We start from the raw sequence: 27,116 nt of genomic DNA on the forward strand, positions 1-27,116 counted from the left end.
AAGCTAAGATTTATGTTACTGGCATCCTGGACACGGCCCCGTGTCCACTGGACACGGCCCCGTGGCGAACTGCCAGTAATGAAAACTTACAGAAGATGAACACGGGGGCGTGTCGGCTGGACACGGCCTCGTGTCTGGCAAATAATTGCAGGTCAGTAACCAAACAGCAGGTCTGGGAGATGAACACGGGGGCGTGTCGGCTGGACACGTCCCCGTGTGGACAGTCTGTGAGCCTGAAAAACAGGTTTTGTCTCCCGGTTTCTCCATTTTGGGGCTGCAAGTGCTAAGGTTTAGCACTCTAACCCTTGCATTGTACCTGTTTAATCACTCAATACCACACCAAGCAAACATAAAACATCCTAAATTACCAACGTCAATTGTCTCCAAGCATAAAGTGAAAATAAAACGAAAATTAAAAAAACAGTTAAAGAAAGTAAATTGTTCAACAAGCGGCACGCAGGCCGTAAATTGTTCGATAGAGAAGGGTACTTAAACCTGTGGGCTCATCACCAACCTGCCCCTTGTTCCTTCAAACCTCTTACTCCATGTCTTCATCGCTATCTCCACCTCCACCCCCATGTCCCGCCATATACTCCCGGATGCTACCGATATCATCTTGTATATCGTTGATGTTGCGCTCAATAGCTCCGACCCGGTGGTATGTGTTGTTGGCCAGATTGTAGGCGTTCCTGGTGCACATGAGGTTTTCCTGCAAAAGATCATGTAAACTTTGAAAGTTAGGAAAATCGCCTCCTTGTGAGGAGGATTGACCCGGATCGCCATGGGGTTGGTACTGGTATTGGGGAGGTGGTGCATGAAGAACTAGAGCCTCCTGCGGGTTCCATGCATAACCTTGCGTCCTTTGAAAGCTCACCGTCCCGTCTTCCGCCTCATAAAGCAAGTTCATGGCTCGGCAAATGTGGTAGTCGACTCGTCCCGACCATGGACTTCTTTGAAAGGACCTTGGAATGTTCGTGAAGTGCTTGAAAAGACGGTACACCCATCCCCCAAAGAAGATAGGTGTTGGAGCTCTAGCAAGGCGGTTGAGATGCATGTTTCGCAGTAGGAGATATGGAACATCGAGAGGCTTCTGGTTGTGGATGCAGTGAAGGACAACCAAATCTTTCAACCCCACAACGCCACTACTGTCGTGACGCTGGTTCAGCGAGTAAGTGAGGAGCCTGTGAATGTAGCGGTATAGCGGGTCCCTCAGTTTGGTGCTCTTGGTGCTGCTAGGGTTGTAGATTCCTTCACCTATTTGAGCCCATGCGGCTTGACGTTCGGTTTCATCCAAGTCTCGTAGCCCCCAGTATTCTCTTCATTTCCCGATTCCTCTTCACCGTATAGCCCTATTATAGATCCAAACTGTGCCATGGAGATTGAGTACGTTGTCCCTCCACATCGAAATGTGACCCCCTCATTGTCAAATGGGTCACACCTCGAGTTGAAAACGAAAGTACTGTAAAACTCCATTGTGCATTGATGCACCGACCGAAGCCGGGTGTTCAATGCAACTGCCAGTGGCCCTCTCACTATGTTGTTGAATCGGTCAAGTTGATTCACCATGGTTAACAGGTCGGTACATGTCCGCCTAGGGTACTCCTCCGGTCTTGTTTGTAGTATCTCATACCGCGCCCTAGCGTCAAGTTCGCTTGCGTTGAACCTTGTGAATTTTGACATCTGAAAGAATACATTAGAAGTTAGTATGAAACAAGGATAATTGGAGTGAAACTGCAAACAGTGGGCTGGACACGGCCCCGTGTTCAGCGGACACGGCCCCGTGTCCAGGCGTCTGTAACCCAAAAAGTTCATTTTTCGTCCCGGTTTCGAAAACCTGAAAATTTTTAGCCCAATAGTAGCGGCTATAGTAGTATTTGACAAATTTTATAAAACTTTCTTTAATCTAAAATATTTTTTTTGTACTTGCAGCTTATCGATAGATTTTTTGTTCATCATAAGTTGAAGAACATACTACCTACGAAACATGTTGCTATAACCGCTTTTCCTAACCGTACATGGTTGGTTGTTATGGAAAAACATGGTTAAAATTTTTATATGACTACTGGACGGAATCAAATTAAAGAAGACGTGAAAATTGAAGATGAACACTTTATTATCTTCGACATGATTTCGGAGTCAAAATTTGATATGATGGTTTTTAGATGCACAGAAGATTTGGTCCGTATTCCTGAATGACGTCTTACACGTGTTCAAGTAGAAGTTAATGAAGAAGTTGCTGCTTAAAGTGTTTAGTACTAGGGTTTATAAATGTTTTTCTCAGTAATACATTTTATAAATGTTTACTTCTACAGACGTTCGTATCATTGATTAATCTACCCTATTGATCATCATGAAATTTTCATTTATTCATATATATGTATAATATATTTTTTAGAAACATAGATTAACAACCCGGGAGTATTCCCGGGTTATAACCTAGTGTATATATATAGTTGAACATTTCACTTGTTGGCCACGCAAATATTAAGATTCTTTTTCATTCCTAGAGTTACACGTACATGACTGTTAATTCACAATTTCTATTTTTTGATTTTTAATTTTCTCTTTTTTTAAAGACACGTATACACACATTTTTTTTCAATTTATATATTAGTTTTAATTTTATTATTATAATTAATTCAACTGCTTCATTTATTTGGCACGTATAACTTCGAAAATATGATGTTTTACAAAACAATGAATATGTCATTAGAACGAGAATATTTATATCTACATTTGGACCAAGTTTCATTAAAAACGGAGTAGGTTCAAATATAATGTATTTTTATAATTTAATTATTAAACGGTTCCTACGCTCGTCTGGGTGCTTTATATTTCTAACAGTTAACTTACCCGTAGTCTACCTGTTTAATAATATAAGTTTTTATACTTTATTAGAATATAGAAAATAGAAATGTGACACATATACAAGCCAATTAATTAGTATAACATTCCAACCAGTTATATATAAAATAGTTTTTTTTAAACTATTTGGGTCGAATAATTATATTAAAAATAAAACTAGTTAGTAGTGGTTAATAAATTTAAACAAACCTATAATTCTTATATGATAAAAAATGGGAATGTTACATCCTCCCCACCTTGTTTTAAATCTCGTCCTCGATATTTGGGCTACGATATCTCTTTTAGAGTTATGTCACGTCTTAGTCAATAAAAACAACATTAAGGTAAATGATACAGAATCAAAACATCAAATTTTGTGAATATGAGTTGTACAATAAATAGGACTCAATGGTTCAACTGAATTATTTGAAAAAAAATCAATGTCAAATAAACGAGATGAAATGATATAATTTCCAAGGTGACTAGGTTCAAGCCAAAGCAGATATATGATCAATAGATGTCTAAATTGACTGTTTATAGGTTGTAAATAACTTTTAGAAACAATAGAGTTCACTGTCGAAAGAAAACTTACTTTGATTGTCAACTAAGGAAGACTTAGAATCAACAAGCTCAAATAAAATAGAAGCACGAAAATGATTTGTCAACTATCGAACCATAACAAGAGAAAAATCAGTGTGTGGACATTTATTGAATTATAAGGATACACCGAAATACAATAGAGTTTAGTGTATCATTGTCTTAGTACATAATTGTATCAAGACTACTTTTGAATGATGAATCAAACGAAAGACTTACATGGTTTTTCGTGGTTCGTACGATTATGATTAGCCCAAGCTACAAGTTTATACCGACGCCGCAAGGTGTCATAATGACTGAAATGGTTTGATAATTACGGTGATCGAACAAATTCACCGTTTTTGAAAACAACTGAAAGTTTTAATAAAGTAAATTTGGATATTCATTTCGAATAGGATTTTCAATTGACGATGAAAAGACTAAATGAATATTATAGAATTTTCGATAAATGATGAAAGAAACTTTAGAGGTACACCGGAATATGATATGAATTTGTGTACTCTTATCTTAACACATAATTGTATTAAGATTGTTTAAGATAATGAACCAACAGAAATTAAATAAATAAATCCGTACATCAGGTGTGAAAATGAGATTAGCTCAAGCTTTAAATTAAAGAAAACGCCACCACAAGGTGTCGTAGCCAAAAACATGATTCAATGAAAATGAAGACCAAACAAGTATATTATGGTTCTGAATAGATGAAGTACTTGACATGATCAAATAATAACTTAACTTAGATATTACATATCAGCGATTACGTCTGGAATCATTTCTGCTTCTTGCGTAGTAAGTACGAATGCTCGCGCGTTCTTTTTAGCTCCGTCTGTTGTTTTTGCCTTGTTGTCGAGTGCTTTAGTCAGTTTTGGGCAATACGGTTTGATGTGTCCTATTTCTCCGCAATTGTAACAGATATTAGTTTTCCTTCTACATTCTTCCTCTATATGCCCGGTCATCTTGCAGAAATTACAGTAGAGTGTTTTCCTATAATGGCATCTTCCTGAATGCTTTTTGTTACAGTTTTTGCAGATAGGTTGCTCCAATGACGGTTCAGTTCCTTTCTTCTTGTAGAATTCTTGGGAAATTTTCTGGGCTAACTCCTTCTTCTTGTTTTCTTCTCTTGTGCGGATTAGTCCATCTGTCAGGATGTTAGCTAGTTCTACTGCTTCTTCAATAGTCTGTGGCCTAGCGGGCTTGACCATGTCTCGGATTTCACTAACTAATCCCCAAATATAACGAGAAATTAGTACGGGTTCTTGCGAAGCCAGAGTTGGTACCATTCTTGTATATTCGAAGAACGTTGTCGTATATTCACGACAATTCACATCGATCATTTTATGATTTAAAAACTCGTTAGCCATTCGCTCCTTTTCATAAGGAGGACAAAATTTCCTTTCTGCCATTTCCTTGAATTTTTCCCAGCTCATGCCATAAGCCATGTCACTTCCTTTTGCCTGAAGGATTGTATTCTACCATTCTAAGGCTTCTTCTTTAAAGAGGTTAAAAGCATACATCACCTTATCTTCTTCGGCACATTTGCTGATTTTAAGAACAGCCTCCGTCTTTTCCAACCATCGCAAAGCAGCCGTGGCTCCTTCACTGCCTGCGAACTCAGATGGTTTACAAGCTAGAAATTCTTTGTAGGTACACCTGAGAGTCATCGCCTTCTTTTTCTTGGGAAATGGGATTTTGATAATATCATCATTGTCTCCATTGACACTATGGCTAAAACATTGTCTCCATTGACACTATGGATAATATCATCATTGTCATTGCGAGTATGCTTGCTACTTACAACATTAGTGGGTTTCACGGGGTTTTTAACGGTTTTAATTATTAAAGGTATAGCATTAGCTATTCGTTGGGCTATCATATTTTCTATAGCATTTTTATCCAAAGGATTTTCATTATTAGTATGAACTTCTGGATTATGTAATACTTCATTCGACATCTGAATTATAAACATTTTCAATTATTAATATCACAGAATAAAACAAGACAATACTTTCAAGAATCATATGTGCAAATATATATCTACATATATACATATATATAAATCTACAATAATAGCACATATGTTACTTTGTATTAATTTCCTAACTTTATTGTTTCATATTAGGTATTAAAAGAACACCTAAATAGCTTAAACAAGTGGCTCTGATACCACCTTCTGTCACAGCCCCCGACCCCTGTGACAACTGTGTTCTGTAGTCGTGGTTCAATATAAAACAATGTTCTTTGGTGTTGTTATATGTGTATTTGTGTTTGGTGATTTTGCAATTTGATTAGATTCCAATTTCAAGCTCTAAATCGCTTTCTGGAAGGTTATACGCGCACGGATGCGTAAATATAACCAGTTTAATGCAACAAACACTCCGGAATAGTGAAATAGGCTTAACATACCTTAAATAACCTCCACATAACTTAGAAATAAGTTTTGGATGGTTTGGTGTGTTGAAATCAAGTTTGTTCGATCGCAGGGACTGTTTGTGTCAAACTGCGAAACTATACCGATTTGTATAGTAACGAACATTCCGAAACTTGATCATAAGTTAAACATACCCTAAATAACCTTTACGTAGCTTAGAAATAGGCTTTGAGGGGTTCGGTAGGCTAAAATAAACTTTATTGATCAATAGGGACTAAAAGCGTCAAAAAGTACACAAGTTTGCTTTTTCGCGCATATCTTACGTTCTGAATATATCCGGACATCCAAAAATTTATTTAAGCATTGAAATATTTTATTTTAGTGTTTGGCATGATAAAATTCCATTCGTCGCTTAATTTGGATCATTTTTGCGTTCGTTACGACTTCCGTCGTAATTAAGCGAATAACGCAACCGTACGACCAAACGAACCGACATCCGAGATATTTTTGAGCATGTTTTGAGTTCCCTATACTTTAACTTTATTTTAGAGCCTTGAAATGGGGTTAACAGGGCTTAAAAGTGCAAAAGAAAATCAAGTTTTACAAGTGCAGGGACCATTTTTGAAATTTCTGACCAGATTCAATGAACCTAGTCCATTTTGAAGTGTTGATGGCTTTAACCAATGGTTTTGCAAAACCATGAGCTGGTATTCAATGAACATAGTCCATTATGACTCATATTAGGGGCTCCCATGGTTTTAGAAAACCATGGGCACACATGTAAGGTCCAGATCAAAGCTCAATTTTCGATGAACGATCTTAACGGTTCTTGAATTCCTATAAATACCCACCCTCACTTCCTCCCAAAGCACACTTGAATCTGATTTTGGCTCTCTAATTTGAAGTTTATGCTTCATACCTGAGAGTAAATCGGATCAAGAGCTTGCGGGGACCTTCTATAAGTATTCTTTCGTTCTTTTCATTCGTTTTTGTCGTTAAAGTCAAACTGCGTTTGACTTTCTGCTTTGACCAGTTTATGGTCAACGTGAAGTTCGTTTGAACTTCATAACGTGAGCGTAATCATGATGGTTATAGTCCCTAGTGACTATACCTACTGATTACCACGTTATCTAGGCTCAGTGACGAGTCGTAGTTTCGGCCAAAATGCGTTTTCTCGCGTATTTTGTAACCAAACTACTCTAGCATATCAAAACCATTTGTTTTGATATCAAAACCTGTTTTTATAACTTAACTAAACATGTTCTAGCATCTTTAGCTCGTCACTTTTTTTTAGATTAGTGCTTTTGTGGAGCCGAAAGTCAAGCGGACTAAACACCCGCTTAGACTTTCGAACACGACCCGTTTGGTCGATCATTAGGATCCGACCAAACATGTTAAGTGACCATAGTAGCGTAGGGAATAACCTTCCGAGGTTATACCTTATGGTCACTTAGGTTTGATTAGTCGCATGATAGGTAGTTTATATGCCTTTGGTAAATTACCAAAATACCCTTTTCATACATAATTGGTAATCAAGCATATGTAACCTAAACTTTTGACACGTAACTGATTATGTAACATAATTAAACATGTATGGGCATATAATACTTGTCATGGGACTAGTTAGACGTCTTGAACGCGCTTTTGCGCACACGACGCGTTAAAGTAGCGTAAGCTACCTTAATGGGTCGCGATGGGTCGAAAGCACTTAGGTTAGGTTTCAATTTAGGATGTAAGCTTTGTTAAACCATATCACATGAGTTCCAACACTCATTTGGTTTACGAGACTTCATTCTATCCGATCGTCCGATTTAGGCGTCTATTGTTTGACTAGTGGTTCGATTACTAGGTGCTACTTGATTTCTCTGGGTTACTTGAGTTTGCTTGAGTTCTATTGATCGAGGATACTTTGCACTTCGTGTGAGTACATAGTTCCCCTATTTTACTGTTTTCAATTGTTTTGGGGTGATTCATTTGTATGAAATGGTTTTCAAAGTTTAAACGATGGTTTTTCAAAAACAATTAAGATGGTTTATACAAAACTAATAATGATTTCAATAAAGTGAACAAACTTGTTGGTTGTGGTTACATAACAAAGGACATTCATTAGCATTGATCAAGCCGATCAGTATTAGGTTATGGTACCATAGGATCTGACAAATCCCGTTATTTTACTGCACCCATGGTTATGTGTGGGGGTTGTGGGTAACGACTGAATCTGATGTTTGTTAACTTACCCTTTGGTGGTTTGTTAACTCGAGAAGCGAGAAGTGAGGTGATCGAGTCACTAAGGTTTGAATGTTGTTAGCGAGACGACCATAAATAGTTTTTCACAAATTAAAACGAGGATGATTTAAACGAGTTAACGATTTTGAAACGATTTTAATGAGTTAAACGATTTGGGTAAACGATTGGTTTTTGGTTAGTGTTTAGATAACGGGACGGGTGTAATGTGATGAAGGCATGGTGGATACGCCGCTGGTACTTCCTATATATAAGTGTTTTCAACATATTACATACCGTGGTGTTATTTAGTTAACTTGGGTAAACGATTTTCAAACGATGTCACACAATGATGTTTTCTAAAAGATATAAACCATACGAGTTTTATAAACGAGTTTTTGCAAGATGTTTTACAAGTTGATTTTCTAAAACAAAACGTTTTTAGGGTTAAGAATCATGGCTACGAGATTTTATAAACTATAATCAACTTGATTTGAGTTGGTTAACTATGTTGCAATACACTTTTCAAAACGAGGTTTGTATTTTGACTCTTGTAGTCTAATTAAGTACTACAACATATAAATGAAGCCATGATTCCGATACTCTTATAAAACCTATGTACTCGCCAGCATTTCTTTGCTGACTTTGTTTTTACATATGTTTCAGGTGTTGTTTGATTGATGTTATAGGATGCATGCGTCACATAGGATCTGGACGAGGCCTTAGTGACATAAAAACAATGATAGTCGATTTGTATTTTGTTTGTTATGTGTTAAGACAATGTTAATGTTCAATATTATCAATAAAACGAAACACTTTTTTTGTATCCATGGTTGTGAAACGATAATTCTGTTACAACACTCCCCGACGTTTCCGCCACGGTTTGTTGTCCTACGTGGTCGGGGTGTGACAGAAGAAGTTGGTATCAGAGCCAATGGTTATAGGGAATTAGGTTATTAGTAATGCTTTGACCTAGACTATAACTTTAGGACCCTAACGCAAGTTTGCTTGCGTTTAGATTTTAAAACAATACCGTCACCTATCCTTAGGTGATAACTGATGTGTGTAAAATGCAACATATAAATCACATCAATTAAGGCATAAAACTAACCCTTTTTAAGTACTAATGTTGGAAAAAGAGTGTTTTTGTCTTCCTTTTGTATTTTCAGGATGAAATGAGCTCAAAATCACAAAAGAAGCAAAAAGACAACTAATTCTACCATAAAATACAAGAAAAGAAACAAAAGTGGACTGCCCAGACCCTCAACGGCACCTCCCAAGGCAAAGGAGAAGAAGCAGAGTCTGAACACGCCCCGTGTCCAGCGAACACGGGGGCGTGCCCAGGAAGCAGCAGAAAAGACAAACCAGTAGAAGCTTCCATTGCCCACCACGGGGCCGTGTCCAGCGAGCACGGGGGCGTGGTGAAAGTACAGCAGGCGCATTAATTGTAATTCGCAATTACAATTAATGAAGTGAGAGAATGTCAGACGGGCACGGGGCCGTGTCCAGCGGACACGGGGCCGTGTCCAGCCTTCTGTTCAGCCTATAAATAGAGGAGCTTGGCTTCATTCTCTCTCATCCCTTGGCACACCACCTCTCTCACACCTCATCCACCACCCACCACCACCATAACACCATCATCCACCACCATCATCCATTGTCCATCGTAGAGTGTGTGAGTCGTCTCGGGATCCAAGATTGATCGTAAGAGTTCTTGACAATCAAGGCCATGTTTGCCTAAGTCTCTTACATCACTTGGTGAAGACAAGTGTTTAGTATAATACTTTTTATTTTTAATGTTTTGCACTTTTTATTTGGTTTTGTATTAATGACTTTAATAACTAGTTACTTATGTTGAAGGTGATCTTTCCTTATCGTTTGTCCGTGGTGTCTTGGCATTATTTTACTGTCTATATAAAATAAAAGATTTTCACCGTTCATATCTCCACGGTCTATATGGAGATATGTTGGCTACCTGGTCGGGGGTTAAGGGAACGGTTTGGTAAGGGTCTTGCCCTTGTTCAGCGTTTAGAGGTCCTGCTTGGGACCTGGGTCAAATTTAGTAGGATCTCCTTCAATGCCCATAGGTATTGGATGGCGGGGATCCAAACTCTTTGACCCCCTCATAAGTTAACTACTATTAATACTATAACCCGGCTATTTAGGACTGTATCCCTGCTGACTCAGACTACTTAGCCGAGGGTAACGTCACCGCCAAAAGCGGGGCCTACCATAATTTGCATTAATAACTTAATTCATTATCTTTCAATAATCCGACCCTTTAGGATTGTATCCTTGCTGACTCAAACTACTGGGTTGAGGGTAACGTCGCCTTCAAAAGAGGGGCCTACTACAATAACTAAGATAATCTCTTAAACAAGTGCAAAAGTGCGAAAATAATCAAAGGTTATACTAATACACGTGTCGGATCCAAGTGATTCATCTTGTCTATTTTTTTTTTATTTTTTTTTTTATTTTTCAGCATTTAGTTAGTTTTTACTTTTCTTAGTTTAAAACATTTTTCTAACCTTTTTGATTTGATTAGACGTTGAGGATAAACCGGTATTAAAAGCTCTTGTGTCCTTGGACGACCTCGGTATCTTACCAACACTATACTACGTCCACGATGGGTGCACTTGCCCATATGTGTGTTTAGTGTTAGTGAATATCGTGTTTTATAAATTTAAAACTTGGCTAAAAGTGTAAAAAGGGGCTTAAATATATATCAAAAATATATATACACTTCACGCACATCAAGTTTTTGGCGCCGCTGCCAGGGACACAAGGATTTCAAGAAAGTTAGGAATCAACGGCCTAATCATATTTTTATTTTTCTTTAATTTTTTTTAGGATTTTTCTTAGATTTTCAGCTTCTGTAGAGCTCAGCACGGGGTCGTGCCTGGTCGGACACGGGCCGTGCTCAGCAACGTTACTGGCAGTTTTTTGTTTGTTAAGTTACAGAAGGCTGACCACGGGGCCGTGCCGGTGCAACACGGGGCCGTGTCCAACTTCCAGTAACTGGGATCTGAAAAACAATCACTGTAATTCCGACCACGGGGCCGTGTTCGCTCAACACGGGGCCGTGGTGAACCTTCTGACCAACATTCTTTTCTGTTTTTATTGCAGGACTTGGAACGCGACGCCATCCTCACATAGTGTATGAGCTCCAGTTCCAATAAAGACATAAAGGAACCGCTAGAAGAACCCGAACGCTTTCTCAGAAAAAGGTTAAAAGCCAAAAACCAAGAGAAGGTTTCGGGTGATCCACCCCCAATGGCGGACCAACGTACCCTTATGGATTATCTACGGCCCACCGTAGGTAATCTAGGCGCCGCTATCAATGCTCCAAATGTCGAAGCCAATAACTTCGAACTTCGACCGCATTTGATACAAATGCTCCAAAACTCCGCAACCTTCCACGGGCTTGCGGACGAGGATCCTCATCTACATATAACTAATTTCTTAGAAATATGTGATACCTTTCGGATCAATGGAGCATCAAACGACGCCATCCGCCTCCGTATGTTTCCATTCTCACTAAAAGACCGAGCGAAAGCTTGGCTCAACACCCTCCCAGCTGGATCGGTAAACACCTGGGATGAACTAGCCCAAAAGTTTCTATATAAGTATTTCCCTCCTTCTAAAACTGCTAAATTAATGGCTGAAATTAATACATACTCACAAGAGGACGGGGAATCCTTATATGAAACATGGGAAAGGTTCAAGGAGCTATTACGCAAGTGTCCCCATCACGGCCTCGCAATATGGCAACAAGTATCCACTTTCTACAATGGATTGTTGCCACACACTAGGCAGACACTTGATTCTAGCTCCGGGGGACTTTTAGGTAATCGACGCCCACACGAAATATATAATCAGATTGAGGAAATTGCTCAAACCAATTTTCAATGGCACACTCCCCGGGGAAATAAGTCTATCACCCCGGGCGCCCATAAGGTCGACGAAAGCACCTCTTTACAAGCCCAAATCGAGGCCCTTTCTTAAAAAATAAAAAAATTAGAAATGACAAAAACAGTCTCGGTTATGGCTTGTGAAGGGTGTGGTGGGTCACATGAAAATTGGAGTTGCATGAAAGAAACGGACGATCAGCAAGAAATGGTAAACTACATTGATAATAGACCTAGGCCGTCGGGTCCTCCAACGGGAACTTACAACCAAGGATGGCGAAACCACCCAAACCTTGGTTGGAGGGAAACCGGCAATAGTAGTAACCAACAAACCCAACGAACAAACTTTCAGCAATCAAGAAATGAGTCACAAAATTTCACTCAACAACAAGGTGGACGAGAAAGGCTCGAAGATACTATATCTCGCCTCGTCTCCGACACTGATAAGAAAAACTCGGAGAGATTTCTACAATTAGAATCTAATTTTAGGAATCAACAAGCTAGCATTCAAAACATAGAAAAACAAATAAATCAACTAGCACAAAATTTTTCCGAGAGACCGCAAGGCGCATTACCTAGCAATACCGAAACAAACCCAAAGGCGCAAGTTCACCTCATCACACTACGAAACCGCACCGTGGGGCCTGCAGAAGTACCTCCACCAACGGAAGAAACAATGCCAACACATCTGCAAGAAAAGAACTCTCCCCCATCACCAGAGCCTACCAAGGCTCCTCGAGTTCCGTACCCCGGTAGGTTAATTCGTCAAAAGACCAATGAGCAGTTCGCAAAATTCGAAAGTCTGTTAAAACAGTTGCATGTCAATATTCCTTTTATCGAAGTCCTAACCCAAATGCCCAAATATTCTAAATTTATGAGGGACTTCCTTACACATAAAAAGAAAATTGAAAATTTGCAATTAGTTAATTTAGGCGAAGAATGCTCTGCCCTCGTACTCAATAAACTACCCCAAAAGAAAATCGATCCCGGAAGTTTCACGATTCCATGCTCAATAGGGGAATCACCCGTTCGCAATGCCTTGGCCGACTTAGGGGCTAGCATTAACCTCATGCCCTCATCGAGGTTCAAAAGGCTTGGCTTGGGAACCACGAGCCCTACAAAAATAAGCATACAACTCGCTGATCGATCAGTCAAGTTCCCACAAGGTGTCATCGAGAATGTCTTGGTAAGGGTAAGCAGATTCGTTTATCCAGTTGACTTTGTCATACTCGACATGGAGGAAGACGCCGAGGTCCCCCTTATCCTAGGGAGACCCTTCCTTGCCACAGCACAAGCAGTGGTAGACATGAATGACGGGACACTGACTTTGAGGTATGGGGACGATGAGGTGAAGTTCGGAGTTGGGAAGAAAATAGAGGACGACGACCCAGTCAATTACATGAAGGTTATTGATTCAAGCTTGGATGCCGCTCTCCGACGGTGTAACTTGGGAAGCAAGGCACTCCACTCAGAAGATATATAACCGGGAATCGGGTCTAGCCAAGGACCCTTATAAACGTGGCGCACCACGGAGGCATTCCGCGGATCTATCCTTAGTTTAGTTTAGTTTAATCTTTTAGTTTTTGCAGAATAAAACACACTCATGGTGGTAATGGATGAAAAAGGGAACAAGAAAAATGGAACCACGCACGAAGAACAGAGCAACTCGACAAAAATCTCCATCACAGAAGGCTCAACACGGGCCGTGCCCAACCAACACGGCCCCGTGCTGAGCCCCTGCAGAAAATCACCCAGTTCAGGTAACTGGACACGGGCCGTGTTCAGCGGACACGCCCCCGTGTCCAGGCTTCTGTTTCAATTCTGTAATTTTTGTTACTGGCACTTGACCACGGGGCCGTGCCCGGTGAACACGGGGCCGTGTCCAGGATGCCAGTAACATAAATCTTTGCTTTTTAACCCACTTTTATACATTCTAATCAACCAAAAACATTATTTTTGGACACATTGAGGACAATGTGTAATTTAAGTGTGGGGGGGATGCTAAAACCTTGAAATTTTGCAAAATCCTAAACACAAGCCTTACACAAAACTCTATTGGAACCGCTAAACACCCCAAATTTTTTTCAAAAACTTTTTCATTTTTTTTTATTTACTTGTCTTAGTTTAAGTTGGGAATAACAAGTTCTAAAAAGGTTATATTTTTACAAGTTTACAACCGATAGCGTCGTGATAAAAAAGGAACCAACATAAGAAAATTATGACACGGTATAACAAGTCTAGTTTAAAATTCGATTATATATGCTTGGTCACATTAAAAACCCATTCCCACAAAAGTGAGTTTTGAGCCTTTATTGAGCATAAAAATACACATATTTAGATTAAATGCTCATTTTTCGTTTCTTGTGTGAATAGCCGCTCGGTCCTTACAAATCTAGAACTTGCCACGACGATACATTCCCGGTCCTTACCAACTTAAACCCAAGTAAGTAAATGATGGAGGCATTAGGACTAACCATTTTTTTTTCAAAACCATTATTTTTCATTTTTTTTTACCTACCCAAAATCCCCCTAGATAGCCTCTTTGAGCCTAAACCTTTCATTTCATTACCCCAAAACCCTTTTTACCCACCAAAAACCTTTTTATTTATTTTTTTTAGTAACAAGTTCGCTTTTTTCGTAAACTCACCTTTTTATGTGACGATTGAAAAAAAAAATGATGATGATGAAGTCAAAAACAAACAAAAGCTATAAAAGCTTGTTTGGAGAAATACTTCAAAATAAAAAAGTCACTAAAAACAAGGTACTTCACGAAAACCGACGCTTGTTACGATTTTCGCCCTTTTTTCTAACCACTAACCAACCACCCACCTTTAAACCCAAGCCTTCACCCAAAAAGTCCTCTTGATACTTACAAAGGTAAAAAGTTAAAAAGGAGGAGGATTGATCGCTTGGCAAGCCTATGGAAGACGTAAGTTCCGTGCCGCTCTCGAGTGATTCACTAAAATATACACCTTCGGCCGAGTGTTGAGTGATCTCCCGTGAGGTATGTGAACTTGTATATAAATGGAATTTTAATAAGGCATGCTATGCCCAAATAAGTAATTCATCTTATGAAAAGTTCAAAATAAATCATAACGAATAGGATTGTAAATAAATAAAAATAAAACCTATAAAAACCTTGGATTCCCGACACTCTAGGACAAGCTAAAAAACTTCTCTTCTACCTATTCCATTTGGGAGTGTAAGCCACATTTAAAGAGTTTTGCTTGAGGACAAGCAAAAGTTCAAGTGTGGGGGTATTTGATGTGTGTAAAATGCAACATATAAATCACATCAATTAAGGCATAAAACTAACCCTTTTTAAGTACTAATGTTGGAAAAAGAGTGTTTTTGTCTTCCTTTTGTATTTTCAGGATGAAATGAGCTCAAAATCACAAAAGAAGCAAAAAGACAACTAATTCTACCATAAAATACAAGAAAAGAAACAAAAGTGGACTGCCCAGACCCTCAACGGCACCTCCCAAGGCAAAGGAGAAGAAGCAGAGTCTGAACACGCCCCGTGTCCAGCGAACACGGGGGCGTGCCCAGGAAGCAGCAGAAAAGACAAACCAGTAGAAGCTTCCATTGCCCACCACGGGGCCGTGTCCAGCGAGCACGGGGGCGTGGTGAAAGTACAGCAGGCGCATTAATTGTAATTCGCAATTACAATTAATGAAGTGAGAGAATGTCAGACGGGCACGGGGCCGTGTCCAGCGGACACGGGGCCGTGTCCAGCCTTCTGTTCAGCCTATAAATAGAGGAGCTTGGCTTCATTCTCTCTCATCCCTTGGCACACCACCTCTCTCACACCTCATCCACCACCCACCACCACCATAACACCATCATCCACCACCATCATCCATTGTCCATCGTAGAGTGTGTGAGTCGTCTCGGGATCCAAGATTGATCGTAAGAGTTCTTGACAATCAAGGCCATGTTTGCCTAAGTCTCTTACATCACTTGGTGAAGACAAGTGTTTAGTATAATACTTTTTATTTTTAATCTTTTGCACTTTTTATTTGGTTTTGTATTAATGACTTTAATAACTAGTTACTTATGTTGAAGGTGATCTTTCCTTATCGTTTGTCCGTGGTGTCTTGGCATTATTTTACTGTCTATATAAAATAAAAGATTTTCACCGTTCATATCTCCACGGTCTATATGGAGATATGTTGGCTACCTGGTCGGGGGTTAAGGGAACGGTTTGGTAAGGGTCTTGCCCTTGTTCAGCGTTTAGAGGTCCTGCTTGGGACCTGGGTCAAATTTAGTAGGATCTCCTTCAATGCCCATAGGTATTGGATGGCGGGGATCCAAACTCTTTGACCCCCTCATAAGTTAACTACTATTAATACTATAACCCGGCTATTTAGGACTGTATCCCTGCTGACTCAGACTACTTAGCCGAGGGTAACGTCACCGCCAAAAGCGGGGCCTACCATAATTTGCATTAATAACTTAATTCATTATCTTTCAATAATCCGACCCTTTAGGATTGTATCCTTGCTGACTCAAACTACTAGGTTGAGGGTAATGTCGCCTTCAAAAGAGGGGCCTACTACAATAACTAAGATAATCTCTTAAACAAGTGCAAAAGTGCGAAAATAATCAAAGGTTATACTAATACACGTGTCGGATCCAAGTGATTCATCTTGTCTATTTTTTTTTTATTTTTTTTTATTTTTCAGCATTTAGTTAGTTTTTACTTTTCTTAGTTTAAAACATTTTTCTAACCTTTTTGATTTGATTAGACGTTGAGGATAAACCGGTATTAAAAGCTCTTGTGTCCTTGGACGACCTCGGTATCTTACCAACACTATACTACGTCCACGATGGGTGCACTTGCCCATACGTGTGTTTAGTGTTAGTGAATATCGTGTTTTATAAATTTAAAACTTGGCTAAAAGTGTAAAAAGGGGCTTAAATATATATCAAAAATATATATACACTTCACGCACATCAATAACCACAATGAGAACGCTAAGTTCGAATCCGCTTTGAAAACTAATTATCCGTTCTAGGATGATTGATTACTAGGTTTTGAACCCTTTGTTATAAGGTTTTGAACCCTTTAAGTTTTCAAAAATCTTGTCAAAGTTTGGGTCTAAATAATGTGAACACGTGCAAACTGGAAGAGTGGGTGCCTGTACCCTAGGTCTTCTGTCTAAGGCTTGAGTGTTCGTACAAATCCGCAGTATCGGACCAGTCACTCTTACCTGGGAACTCTTAGGGTGAGTGTCCACTTATAGGCGAGCATGTCTTCGGCGATACATTATATTTGATCCATTTACTTTGATTAGTCTCTCCGTATCGTTTGTTTGTTCGAGGTAACGAACAAATGATCGCCTTTCTAGTGTTTTGACGGTATTTTCAATACCTCTTTTGCTTTTCAACCTCACTCGTTTCTCTTGTTTCCTTATTAGACAATGCCTCCTCGACGTGAAGCACAATCTTTCACTATTGAAGAAATCGCAGCCTTGGTTTCTCAACAAGTGGCTGCTGTGCTTCCAGGCGTTGTGACCCAAGTCCACGAGATATTCAACAACAATGCATCGTGCAACTTCAAGAGCTTCAATTCTGCTAAGCCTTTAAAGTTTTCTGCGTCGCAAGGAGCAATTGCGCTCCTGCAGTGGTTTGAGAGTATCGAGAGCACATTCAGACACGTGCAGTATCCGAATGCGCGTAAGGTTGAATTTGCTTCAAGTGTGTCCGAGAAGCGAGCGCTTACCTGGTGGAATGGTGTTATGCGTGATAGGGGTGCCGAAGTGGCGTTGGCACAAATGTGGGATGAGCTTCGGGCTCTCATGATGAAAGAGTTTTGTCCCCGTCACGAAATTCGGGCTTTGGAGCGAGAGTTTGACGATCTAAAGCAAGATGGGGCTGAACACCGTGCGTACACGGATCGTTTTGAGGAACTCAGTCTATTGTGTCCCACTATGGTTACCCATCTGGAGAAAGCAATCGAGAGATATATCGATGGTTTACCTGATTCCATTCAAGATATTGTGACCGGTGTTAACCCTACTACCTTTCGTCAAGCGATCGAGTTGTCTGCTACCCTGACTGAGTCTCAAGTCAGGAAGGGAAAACTCACCCGCAAGGGTGATAAAAAGAAGGCGACTGATTCTGAGAAGAACAAGGATAAGGGTAAGGATAAGAAAGGTGAGACGTCGAAGAAATCAAGGAAGCGAAAGGGCGCCCAGAATTTTGCTGTTACGGCACAGACTGATCAGAACCCACCGGCTCAGCCTCCTGCGACAAAGGCGTATGCAGGTACCGCACCTCATTGTGCACGCTGCAACGGTCATCATGTTGCACAACAAGCTTGTAAGCAATGCACAACGTGTGGTAAACTTGGGCATTTGGCCAATATTTGTCACTTGGGACAAAATCAGGTTGCTCAGGTTCAAGCTCCGGTTAAGGGGAATGCTGCAAGATTCCCACCGGGTTCATGTTTCAATTGTGGAGAGTTTGGTCACTTCCGCAACAACTGTCCAAGACTGGTGAATGCAAACGCGAATGCTAATGCAAACCCGAATGCGAACGTCAATGTCAATGTGAATCCAGCACGTGGACGAGTGTATAACATCAATGAGGCAATCAATGATGCAGCAGTGAACGATTAGTATTTTGTAATTCCTCTGGTTGTTATCTTTTAACATTTAAAGACAATGCGGTTGTTATATAAATAAAAATTTGTGGTTTTTATTTTTTTGAACCAATGCAATTGTATGAATGTTTGATGCAACCTTATGATGTCAATACAAAAATAAACTACTCGTGTGGTTCTGTCATTTTTATGATCACTTGTGATCTCCCCAAGAACCTTAAACTCTTGTTTCTTTTAAAAAACAAAAGCCCAAAGTTATTTGAGAAAATGATATGTTGCTTTCCTAGCACCTGTCACCAAGGAGAAAGATAAGCATAAGAGTATTCAGGATATTCCGATTGTTCAGGATTATCCAAAGGCGTTTCCTGATGAACTGCCTAGTTTGCCTCCAGTTCGTCAAATCGAGTTTCATATTAACCTTGTACCCAATGCCAACCCAATTGCGAAAGCACCTTATCGTCTTGCACCGTCGGAGATGCAAGAGTTATCGAAACAGCTTCAAGAGTTATCGGATAAGGATTCATCCGTCCGAGCTTTTCATCTTGGGGAGCCCCTGTCCTCTTCGTGAAAAAGAAAGATGGGTCTTTTCGGATGTGTATCGATTATCGTGAGCTTAATAAGCTTACCATCAAGAATTGATATCCCCTACCTCGAATTGATGATCTCTTCGACCAGCTGCAAGGTGCTTCATGCTTTTCAAAGATCGACCTGCGTTATGGGTATCATCAACTTCGTGTTCTCGAAGAAGATATTCCCAAAAATGCTTTCCGCACAAGATATGGGCATTATGAGATCACTGTCATGCCCTTTGGTTTGACAAATTCTCCAGCCATCTTTATGGACTTCATGAATAGGGTCTATAAACCTTATTTAGACAAGTTCATCTTTGTGTTCATCGACGATATTCTTGTCTATTCGAAGTCTCGAGCCGAGCACGAGCGACACCTTCGCTTAACATTGGAACTCCTGAAGAAGGAACAACTTTATGCTAAATTCTCCAAGTGTGAATTCTGGCTTAAAGAAGTTTAATTCTTGGGTCATATAGTCAATGAGCAGGGTATACATGTGGATCCATCCAAGATTGTTGCTATTAGAGACTGGAATACACCAACAACACCTACAGAGATTCGATCTTTTCTTGTTCTTGCTGGATATTATCGTCGATTCATTTCAAACTTCTCAAAGATCGCGGTTCCACTCACTGCTTTGACTCAGAAGGATAAGCCTTTTGAGTGGGGACCCAAACAAGAAGAAGTGTTCCAAACTCTATCTGATCTTCAAACTCGTCTTCTTCAAGCTCAGCAATTTTGTGTTTCACAAAATTTGAAAGGTAAGGAATTGCCACTCAACTTGAGCTTAAGCTCGAAGCGAAGGACGATTGGGTTACTCTATTTCAAGGATCTTCGTACTAAGTTCTGGTGGCCTGGTATAAAGAAGGATGTTGCCTTGTATGTATCGAAATGCCTAACTTGCCTCAAAGTCAAGGCTGAACATCAACAACCTTCTTGTTTGCTTGTACAACCAGAGATACCGGTTTGGAAGTGGGAGAACATTGCGATGGATCTCATCACTAAGTTACCGCGTACATCTAAAGGTCATGATGCTATATGGGTTGTTATCGGTCGATTAACGAAATCAGCTCATTTTATTCCAATTCGCGAGGATCTATCTGCTGATAAACTGGCAAAGATTTATGTTGATGAGATTGTATCACGACATGGTGTTCCTTTGGATATCATTTCTGATCATGATGCTCGATTTTCATCTCATTTTTGGAAGACCATGCAATCTGCTTTCGGAACCCAACTGAATCTAAGCACTGCTTATCATCCCCAAACAGATGGTCAATCTGAGCGAACAATTCGAACTCTGGAGGATATGCTTAGAGCATGCGTGATAGACTTTGGTGGTAATTGGTATTCTCATCTGCCATTGATCGAGTTCTCTTACAACAATAGTCATCATGCTAGTATTAATATGGCACCATTCGAAGCTCTCTATGGTCGAAAATGTCGTCCACCTATCTGTTGGAACGAGACCGGTGAAGCTCAGCTTACTGGACCTGAACTCATTCTGGAAACAACAGAAAAAATCAAGAAAATCCGTGATAATCTTGTGGCAGCTCGAAGCCGTCAAAAGAGTTATGTGGATATGCGACGCAAGCCCTTAGAATTTCAAGTCGGAGATCGTGTCCTACTCAAGGTTTCACCTACGAAAGGGAGTCATGAGATTTGGAAAAAAGGAAAACTTGCACCTCGATATGTGGGACCATTCAAGATTGTGGAAACAGTTGGTGTCACACCCCTATTTTCCACATGTCACCGGTGGGCCCGGTGGGGGTTCCGTGACGTAGTTGATATTGTCATAGTCAAACAATACAAAATATAAATGCACAACGGAAGCAAAAGATAAATTTATTTCAACCAATTAAAATTGTAATATCAAGTATCACAACCAGTTGAAATAGATCCACATGCGGATCAAAACAAAGAGGAAACTTTTATTCAACATACTTCATGCATCCTAAGCTTGCGAGACTTTTATTGTTGCTAAGGAGTGGCCAGCCTATTACGCGTAGTACCTGCACTTAGCCTTTTTGGAAAATACGTCAGTTTACACCAGTAAATACAATTTAACTGACTCATTTTGAAAAGGTTTAAAAATTGATTTGAATGCCCGCGGCACAAAACTTTTTATAACTTGGGATAATTATTTGCTTATAATCTTGTAAAAGAATTACATATTTGTCATGCGTTCAGTTGTCCAGGTCGTGTCGGGTTAAAGATTAATAGACACACCACTTAGTATAGTTTTGTCGCGAGACTTCTCTCGTACCGACGATTATACTTTAATGATTTGAATGCACTACGGGTGTACGCCTACACCCGTGTGCTAAGGTCGTGGCCATTCTTTGAATGATGCCAAGGATATCCGGGACATGGTCATTAAACCCCCAAAGGCGTTAAACAAACAAAACAACATTTTTAAACAGGTCATTTTGGCAACACTTAACCACCGACCGGTTAAGGTCAATTACCCGACCAAGCGGTATTTTATATACCGTACCCCAAGCCCGTATAAGGGAAAATAAGTTAAATGTATTTACCTGAGCTAAATATAGATTTAATCCCAGCCGTATCAAATCAGCATGTACAAATAGCTTTTACTGGGCTCCTATATCTGGAATGAAGGTTTTTAATAACCTATTAGAATCCTAACGGGTCTTTTAATTTAGCCTAAGCATAGACCGGTTAGTTTTAAATGAAAATTACGGTTTAAACGCACGATAAGGCAAAGACCGTTTTAGAATGTGGTTTTGACCCGACAAGCTTGCATACTTGTTTAATATGGGTAACTTAATCACATTCTGGATTTTGAGACAGAAATGATATGGTTTGACCCGTTTCGGCTAAAATGGTTAAACTAGTTACACAAGCCGATCCGAACGCGTAAAGTGCGTAACGAGTAACCATAAGAGTCATATACAAGTTTCCTAAGTTAACATGCCTTAAACATGTTGTGATATCAGTAAGATACCTTCCATTATGCCCCAAATGGTTTTAAACCCAAACTATGCCTCATAAGGGCATTTTGGTCATTTTAAAGGGCGTAAAAGAGTTTAAATGATACTATGAGTTACATGTCTGAACAAATCAGTAGATATACTCATTTTATTAAGTTATAACAGTAGGGTATTAATCATATTTGAAATTTATCAATCTTAATCATTCTAGGCACCGTAGGGGCGTTTTGGTAATTTCACATATGCCTAAAGGTCAAAACTGAACTTATGAGTTTAAAACATTAGCCTACTGTTAAAATATAAAAATTTACTGAATACATCAGTAGGTTTCAACCCCATTTGCTTAAAAAGGTTTTATTACATACTATGCGTTAAAAACGCTTAAAAAGGCGATTTGAAGCCATTTCCGGGTTTGGTATAGAAAGCTGATATTTTTAAAATTCCAGAAGGCTCAAAATACTTTATTTAACATATTAGATCAGTAGAAAAAGGTTTGGGGTCAATAGGATTTATAAAACTCATTTTATAGCCCAAAAGGACAAAACCGGCATTAACCGAATTAAGCTTAGAACACTAAGTTATGCTCAGCCTAAAATTGAATAAAAATCCTTAAAAATCCCAAAATATTATTTTATATCAGTAGGTACAAGGTTTTGCATAAAAATTTGGGTTTAGATAGGCTATATGCAATTTACGCCATTTAATTACTAAAGAAGCTTCTAATTACGCTAATGAGCATAACTCTTAATCTATACCTCAAACTGATGTCAAATTTTTGGTGCAAGTTTATAAATCAGTAGCTAAGGTGTCTACCCTTTCATATTTCCAAAAATCATATTTTAAGGTCATTTGGGCATAATGGTCAACATATAAGCATTTACCGGAAACATGCATGTGAATCGGGTATCTAATGAACCATGTTATATAATCACAGAGGGTTATACTAACATGTAAATAGGTCCAAAAGGAGCTCTAAGGCAATCCTAAACTTGGCTTAAACGGGTCAGAACTGAAAGTAAAAGCAGAGGTCAAACTATGCGACTTTCGGTTCCAAACCGAGCCTAAACTGAAAATTGTCGAGTTGAACATGTTGGGACATGTTCTTACATTAGTTACCAAGTTATATTAATGATCAAACAGGTTGCATGTATCCTACATTGCTAATTATGCATTAATTTGAAAATAAACATTCTGTTGACTTTTTAAAGTAAGCTTTGACTCGACAATTAACATAGTTAGAGTGGGAATTTGAGAATACCCTTTTAGGGGTTTATTACCCACATAATTACCTACTTATAGGTATTTTTAATTCGTGATTTGACTGGACAAATTTTAATTAATCACGAAGTCAAACCTTAATTACGACGGTTTGACTTTTAGCTAATTAACTAAGCTAAAATGAATTTAGAAAGGTTAAGTATACTTACAAGAGTCCTAATTATGATTAGGGACCACTAAGAAGTTGGCTTGATGTCCAGAGAGCTCCAGAGATGAAGTTGTGAACTTTTGCAAATGAATGAACAACATGGTCACAACTAGAGCTCCTTATATAATGATTTTAATCTCACAAGATGATGCCACAATAGTCTACACTTGTTATGAGATGTTCACATGTGCCCCCTATGCATGAAAAACCATTGGGGCAGTCCCTGGTATGCAAAACAACCCATTTAAGTCGGTTAACAGACCTGGCTGGCAGCTGTGCACGTTTTCTATTACTGGCATGCTCTCGCGGGCCGCGTAAGCCCTTAAGGGATTCTTACACGGGCCGCCTGGACCTCCTGAACCAGCTAAACAAGTTCCAAACTTTTCATTTTTGGTCCCTGGTCCTTTGTTACGTGGTTTTAAGTCCTATTTTTGCTATTTCAGCCCTCTAACCTTATTTTTAAGGACTTTAGGACCTTTACTAACTTTGTTAAGTCCCTTGTTAACTTTGTGATCACCCAAAAGACCTTGAATTTCAACGTTGACGCTTTTAACCCCTCGCACACGAATTTGATCATAACTTTCTCATACGATAACGAAACTTTATGAAATTTTTACCACATTTTCTAGTGAGTATAATTTACCATTACAAAGCATCGGGTCTGCTAAAAAGTCACTCAGAGGTATGCTTTCACATGTTGACATATTTAGCCCCTGTGGTTTGTAATTCCTCACTTTCTTTCATATTTAGCTTCGTATGATCCATGATTTATTCGTTTGAAGGTATAAACATCTTGTAGGGCTATTTTTAAATATAATTATCCATTGTTGACACTTTGGACCCTTATATTCACATAGTCTCCTTGTTTGTCAACTTTAGTCCTTCTAAAGTATTCTTTCACAAGTTCAAAGCTTATGACACGTGTTCATACATTATTGGACCTGAATTTTCAAGGTGTTACATCCTCACCCCCTTAAAAGAAATCTCGTCCTCGAGATTTACGGAAATAATTGAGGGTATTTCTCTTTCATTGTGGACTCTAATTCCCACGTATATTCAGGACCTCTACGGGCATCCCATTTTACCTTGACAATAGGTACAAGCTTCCTGCGAAGCTTCTTTACCTGTCGATCTTCAATCGACACAGGTTTTTACACAAATTTTAAGTTCTCATCTATGTGCACATCTGTATGTGCCTATGTGGTATGACCAGCGATTCATCAGCTAGACATTTCTTCAGATTGCAGATGTGGAATACATTATGGATACCACTGAGCTCTTCAGGTAAGTTTAACTTATAAGCCACTGATCCTACACATTCGATGATCTCGAATGTTCTTATATATCTTGGGCTTAACTTACCTTTCTTACCAAATCGCATCACCCCTCTCCAGGGCGACACCTTGAGCAAAACTTTATCGCCAACCTCAAACTTGAGAGGTTTTCGCCTTTTATCAGCATAGCTCTTCTGCCTATCCCGGGCAGCTTTTAGGCGATCGCGAATCTGGATAATCTTGTCCGTTGTCTCAAAGACTATATCAGGACCTGATAATTGAGTGTCTCCTACTTCTGCCCAATAGATGGGCGTTCTGCACTTCCTACCATATAGGGCCTCAAAAGGTGCAGCCTGAATGCTGGTATGGTAGCTATTGTTGTAGGAGAACTCGACCAAAGGTAGGTGCTTATCCCAGCTACCTCCTAAATCAATCACACATGCATGTAGCATGTCTTCTAAGGTTTGAATAGTACGCTCACTTTACCCATCCGTCTGATGATGGTAAGCTGTACTAAAATTCAATTGCGTGCCCAGAGACTGTTGGAAACTCTTCCAAAAATGAGATGTGTATCTAGTATCCCTATCAGAGATAATAGATACTGGTACGCCATGTAAGGATACAATCTTATCCACGTACAGTTGGGCTAACATGTCGGAGCTATAAGTCTCTTTAATGGGTAGGAAATGTGCTGACTTAGTCAGTGTATCAACTATGACCCATATAGTATCATTTCCTTTCTTCGTCTTTGGCAATTTGGTGATGAAATCCATTGTCACCATTTCCCATTTCCAAGTGGGAATTTCAGGCTGTTGTAGCAAACCTGACAGCTTCTGATGTTCAGCCTTGACTTGAGCACACGTCAGACATTTAGCTACATAGGCAGTTATAGACTTCTTCAAGCCTATCCACCAATAGTTTGCCTTTAAATCCTGGTACATCTTATCAGCTCCAGGATGGACGGAATATTTGGAATTGTGGGCTTCCTTGAGGATAACATCCCGAAGTCCTCCATAAACAGGAACCCATATTCGTCCATTTAATCTTAAGATTCTGTCCTTTCCATAGGATAACTGTTCTTCAGTTACTCCTAACTTTTCGCCAGGGTAGTTAGCTTCTAAACCGGCTTCCTTCTGTGCTGCTAACAACCTTTCATTCAAGCTATTTTTAATCTCAATGCTCTTGGCATTGATTCTTATTGGCTTCACTCTTTCTTTTCTGCTCAAGGCATCTGCGACTACATTGGCCTTGCCCGGATGGTATCTTATTTCACAGTCATAATCATTCAAAGTTTCCATCCAACGTCGCTGCCTCATGTTTAAATCCTTCTGATTGAATAGATGCTGAAGACTTTTGTGATCAGAATAGATCACACATTTAGTCCCATACAGATAGTGCCTCCAAAGCTTAAGTGCAAATACAACGGCACCCAGTTCCAAATCATGGGTGGTGTAGTTCTTTTCGTGCACTTTCAACTGTCGTGAAGCGTAGGCAATGACCTTGCCTTTCTGCATTAACACACAACCCATCCCGGTGTGTGATGCATCACAGTATACCACAAACTCTTGAATCCCATCTGGCAATGTTAATACAGGAGCATTGCTCAGCTTCTGCTTCAAAAATATCGAAAGATTCTTGCTGCTTAGGTCCCCAATCGAACTTGCTATTCTTACGAGTGAGTAGAGTCAGGGGTGCTGCAATTCTTGAGAAGTTTTCAATAAAGCGTCTGTAGTATCCTGCCAATCCTAGGAAGCTGCGAATTTTCGTAGGCGTCTTCGGCTCTTGCCAGTTCATAATAGCTTCAACCTTAGCGGGATCCACTTGGATACCACGCTCACTCACAACATGTCCAAGAAATTGGACTTCTCGAAGCCAAAACTCGCACTTAGAAAATTTGGCATAGAGCTTTTCTTGATGGAGTAGCTTCAGAATACATCGAAGATGCTTCTCATGATCAGTTTGACTTTTCGACTAGATGAGAATGTCATCGATGAAGACGATGACAAATTTATCCAAGTAAGGCTTGCAAACGCGATTCATGAGATCCATGAATGCGACAGGTGCGTTAGTGAGCCCAAAAGGCATCACTAGGAACTCGTAATGACCATAACGAGTCCTAAACGCAGTTTTGTGAACATCTTCATCCTTGACCATCAATTGATGATAGCCTGACCTTAGATCAATCTTGGAAAAGTAGCTCGCTCCTTGTAGGTGATCGAACAGATCGTCGATCCTAGGCAAAGGATACCTATTCTTGATAGTGACCTTATTAAGCTCACGGTAATCGATGCATAAACGCATCGAACCATCTTTCTTCTTGACGAACAAGATTGGTACTCCCCATGG

The 27,116-nt window shown here is 39.6% G+C and overlaps 1 non-coding gene across 1 annotated transcript; it reads right to left on the reverse strand.

Moving 5' to 3' along the window:
• Positions 1 to 11,683: 11,683 nt before the first annotated feature.
• On the reverse strand, positions 11,684 to 11,790 carry LOC118483499. Its single transcript, XR_004870789.1, has one exon. It is a non-coding gene; the product is annotated as a small nucleolar RNA R71 (small nucleolar RNA).
• Between the last annotated feature and the right edge of the window lie 15,326 nt (positions 11,791 to 27,116).

The sequence above is a fragment of the Helianthus annuus genome, chromosome 10 (genome assembly GCF_002127325.2).
Source record: "Helianthus annuus cultivar XRQ/B chromosome 10, HanXRQr2.0-SUNRISE, whole genome shotgun sequence".
Lineage (NCBI taxonomy): Eukaryota > Viridiplantae > Streptophyta > Magnoliopsida > Asterales > Asteraceae > Helianthus > Helianthus annuus.